The following is a 5211-nucleotide window of genomic DNA, read 5'->3' on the forward strand; positions in this document are numbered from 1 at the left end:
ACAGAGTGAGTTCCAGGAGAGCCAGGGCTACACAGAGAAACCCTGTCTCGAACAACCAACCAACCAAACAAACAAACAAAAAACCAATAGAAAATGCCCACAGTAACTTTCTCCCCATTCTTTTATTTATGACCCAAAGACAGATCTTCTATAGAGAGGACTGCTCCTACTGAGATTAGCTAAATCTGTAACCTTGTTCAGTTGTGTGTAGTAATCCTGCCTCCTTGTTTATCTGTATTTAATAACCTCACCTCCTTGTTCAGCCATGTGCAAAAACCCCACCTCCCAACTCAGCTCTATATAATAACTGGGCTTTGGAGGGTGGTGCTATGGCTTCTCCATCTGAGAACCCAGGCCACCCGACCCCAGCTTTTCTGTTTCTCTGTATATGTGTCTGCCATTTTTTTTTTCATTCCTTCGATGCCCTTAGTCAGGGTTCCAGGACCCATGCATGTGCATGCATGTCCAGGACCCAGGACCATGTTCAAGGACATGGTGGCCCAGTGCTTGCAGGCTTGGCAGACACAGTTTGAAAGTAGAAGGATGGGGTGTTATGTGAGCAGAGACTACAGTGGCATTCTGTCCCCCTAGAAAAGTAATTAACATGCAAACTTAAGTCAGGTGCAGCTAAGGATCTATTGGTTTTCTGAGTCAATCATTTGGGTAGTTTTCTGTCCTTAATCTGTGGTTCCTTGGATAAGACTGTCCCTTGATTAACTTTGATGTTTCTGTCAATCCAGACTTGTGCTGACATATGTGAATCCTCCTTTAGGGATTCACAGCACTGGATGCAGCCCAGTGTTTGCTACAACCCACAACACAGTCAACCCAAAACATAGTCAATCTAAGAACATAGAGTTGCCAATCAAAGGTGATGTCTTGGGTCTTTACTTTCATCCCTGGCCTTTGTTAATGACATTTGGCCATCACACATACACACCAAATGGAGTTAGGATGTGCTGGAAAATGTGACTTCTCTATAGGAACTTAAAATCCAGAAGCTCACCATCTGGATTTTATGTCTTCTTACACAATAAAGCAGCTACTCAAGACGGCATATTTTGGGGACAGCTTGGCAGCATTCAGGAGCAGCTCACTTCCTCTCCATCCTTCCTGCTTCCAGATGGCCAGTTCAGCTCTGTAGTCCACGTGGGACAGGACAGGAGTGAGGGAGCGGTCACCCAAGGTGACTGCTGACAGGCCGGGATCCTCCTCACGTCTCTTTCCTGTCTTCCCCAAAGCTCAAGGAATGCTTCCCTTTCTTTTAAAACTTCCTGAAAGATGTCCTGACATCTTGACCTTCCCCCTCACCCACAGTTGTCCGCAGTTACACGCGCATTTCTGAAGGTCAGTGGAGCTTTTCGAGGAAGGCAGGCAAGGCTGTGCCAAGCTCAAGTGCTTAAAACCTGCAGCCACTTCTACCCTGCTGTTGGTGAGATTCCCCACGTGTGGGACTCGTGGCTCCTCTGCCTCTCCCAAGGAAGGAGTGTTGGGTATTCGTAGATATTACATCCCAGGGCGAGTGGTGTAGCTCAGTCATTGAGCATCTCACTAGCAGGTACAAGGCTTTGAGTTCAGTCCCAAGAACTGCAAACAACTAAATATCCACCATACTTTCCTAAGTTTTGGCGATTTCTCATTGGTTTTCAGTTCTAGTGTACTGTTACAGTTTTCAATCTACTTTGTTGATCATCTTACAAAATTAATGTCTTTGACATTCTTTAAATTAGATTACTACCACAAAATGGCTGTGATTTAAACATTAAATAGAAAGGAAATTGAAAATGTAACAAATTACTAGTTTAGATTTTAAAACAAAGCAAACAAGCAAACAAACAAATAGGCTGGGAGCCGGTTCAGTGAGCGAAGTCCCTGTCCTGCAAGCGTGAGGGCCCAGTTTAATCTCCATACGGTGGTCACCGTACCGTGTATCTGTCATTAACAGTATAATTCCTCTGTAAGAGCTAGAGAAGACAGAGACGGGATCTTGTGTGGACACGGCGGCAAAGAACAGTAGAACCAAGGTGGAAGAGAGGTCTCACATCCAGGGTTGTCCTTGGACCTCCATATGCACACCATGGCATGTGTGCACATACATGTATGTTTCAAATAAATTTAAATACAAGATAAATGTACATAAGCCATCTAGGTCCCCTGATACCTGTGGGCTATGACGTTGATGACAGACTTTGACTCCCAGGGTTGCAGAAGAGCCTGTCGGACAACCCTATTTGGGGAGTTCTGAACAGCTTTGACGGACAGAACCTACCCCTCTGTGCTTAGGGGCTTTCCAGAAATGACAGTTCCCTTCTTCCTGTCCCGAAGGCTACCAAACTATTGGCAAGCCAGAGAATGTTATTGAAAATATTTAGCCAGGGGTTTCTACCCCACCTTAGATAATTTAGTTCCCAGATAAAAGCCACAAGACCTTTATATTTATGACAAGCCTTTAAAGCACTAGAGCTGGGCAGCTATCTCTCCTCCAAGCTACTAGTATCTAGAACCCAGACTTATAATTTACCATTTTTCACCTGGGCTACTCTTACTCAAACTGGCCAGTCCTCACGGCCAGGTTTTTAGGATTCACTTACTCCATGGTGTCTTCTCCTCTTTTCACTTTTTCCTCTCTCCCTCCAGGGTCTCCTGCCTCAGACCCTAAGCCCAAGAACCAAAACCTCACCTATCTCTCTCATCGGCTGTAGGCATCTTTATTCACCAATCGGTGATAACTTAGGGGACAAGGTTACATAGCTGCACTTGGTTTCTGTGAGGATCTTTGTAGCGGGAAATATTTAAAAAGACCACCCCTCATACTCTCCTTTCCCGCCGGACCACCACTCTAGTACCGGTACTGACTGGCCTCAGCATGTCCTGGCAGGGTTCTGCTATTCTTTCCAGCTAGCAAGTTCATCTCGCTCACATGCAACGCCCTCCCCCACCCCCCCACAACCAGTCATCTAGTGCCTAGTTACCCGGTAGAAACATGACTCTTAAGGCTTAATTATCAGGTTTATATATCAATAAGATCACAATTTACAAGATGCCAATACAATAATTTCAGAGCTAAATGATAAAGATAATGCTTTAACCCAATTATTCTAACCTTGTAAAAATTTTAGCTACTTTTGGCTGTTTAAAACCACATGGGGTCTGGATCATGGTCCTGTTCGTCTGCCTCCACGTTGCCTCTCCTGCTTCTCCTCTGACCTCCGACCTCCCTCACTCCTAAACTTCTAGCTCTGCCTCCCTATCTCTGTCCAGTCACAGACCTGTCACTGCCCTAATGTGATTGGATAGAGAAAATGCTGCAACAGATCTCCTCATCCCCGAGGCAACCAGGGCCAGTATTTAGCATTACACTACATAGCAACAGACCAAATCTCAACAGTTTCAAATTAAGAAGCAAGGTTTGGCCAACAAAGGCTGGTAAACATGAGAATCCACTTGTAGGCCTAGACCTTTTGGGTACAGAATTCAACATTGCAGTGCACAGCAACAGACCAAGCCTCAACAAGAGGGAGTGACCTCAAGCTGTCAGTCATAGATGCTGGCCCCGTGTGAGCCCCAGGTCCCTCCCCCTGCACTGGAAGGGGCTCTCTTCTTCCTGGAGTTGCTCAGTGAGGAGTTAGGCTCCAGGCACTTGCCATAGTCACTGCTTGATAGCACATTTATAACCAGCTGCCTTCTTATCTTCTCTTGCTGTCCCAGTCTTTTCTTGGTGTCCTCAAATGCTTGTTACCAGACCTGCTTCTGGGGGAGTCTACACTATGTCAGAGTGTTTGATTTCAGACCTGGGACAAGGGACTGAGGTACATATTTTACATAACAAAGCAGACCTGGCTTCTAGGTTCTCCCAGCATCCCTCAGTCCCTCCCTACCTGACGCACTCTACCCCCAATCCTGAACTTTCCGGCCTAGGGGCTGGGCTTCCCTTCCCTCAGAGGCTCCTCCCTATATAATCCAGACATTCTGCACATTCAATCTTCCTCCTCTCTCTCTTGCTGTCTCTCCCACTCTCTTTCTCTCCCTCCCTCTATCTTTCTCTTTTCTTCTCCTCATCTTTTTCTCTCTACATGCCCTTTTCTCTCTTTCTCTCTCCCTCCTCTCTCCTCCCTTCCTCATGGTGACTTCCTAGCCTTGGTTCTTGAGGCCAGCGAACACACCTGAATGCAGCTTCCCAATAAACCTGCCTTTTATATAACCTAATCTAGTTTAAATTGGCTCATGTCACTGGTGGCGGAGGAGAAATAACCTATCACAGGGTACAGAGGTCTCCTTTAAAAACTCATACTAGGTCTGAGCATGGTGGCATATGCCTTTACTCTCAGCACAGGGGAGGCAGAGGCAGGAGAGACTCTATGAATTCAAGACCAGCCTGGCCTGCACAGTGAGCTCAAGGCCAGCCAGGGTGACATAGTGAAGTTCTACCTCAAAACTATCCTACCTCAATACTATCTTAAACAATGAAAATGAAAACAAATTGAATAAAACTTCAGCAGAGAGGATAAGATGACAGTAGAAATGAGATGCGTTGAAAGGGTAGGCATATCATGTTCTCTCTACTTTGTCTCTTTGGATATTTCAAGATGACTATCTCCTTTCAAGGGTTTCCCCCAGCTATCCAGGGACATTATCAATGGAATCCATTGGTTGTCACAGAGTCTACTTTGCTTAGCTTTCTGGGCATGGTGAACAGAGGAGGTCAAGTCTCAGAGAGCATAGAGCTCAGACAGTAGTAAGAGGGTTAACCCATTTATTAAATCATTGTAAAGTACATGGAGGAGAGTTTTCGAGAGAGAAATCAAGGAGGCACGCTCATTAACTGGGGTCGGGATTATCAGATTTTGCTGAAATTTGGAGTTTGTTTTTTCCACATAGGGAGGCAAAGCTCATAATCCCATCAGGGCCACATGTTACTTCTCACTTCTAGACTGCCATAGTTAGAATATGACCTTGGTTACAAGCTTTCAAAAGCTCCATCTATCTTGATATGGCCAAAAAAAAAAAAAAAAAAAAAAAAAAAAAAAAAAAAAAAAAAAAAAGCCACTTGTGGACAGAACTAGCTTGCATGTTGAGTTGGTATCTCTCTTAGGGAAAATTTCCAGAAATATAATCTAACAACTTCTGTTCATGTTAGAAGTATGTTTTGTGGCTACCTACCACTGTAGGAGAGGCCAGGAAAAGTTGTATGTTCTGGAACCTTCCCCAGTT

This window comes from Mastomys coucha, unplaced genomic scaffold, assembly GCF_008632895.1.
Source record: "Mastomys coucha isolate ucsf_1 unplaced genomic scaffold, UCSF_Mcou_1 pScaffold13, whole genome shotgun sequence".
Taxonomy (NCBI): domain Eukaryota; kingdom Metazoa; phylum Chordata; class Mammalia; order Rodentia; family Muridae; genus Mastomys; species Mastomys coucha.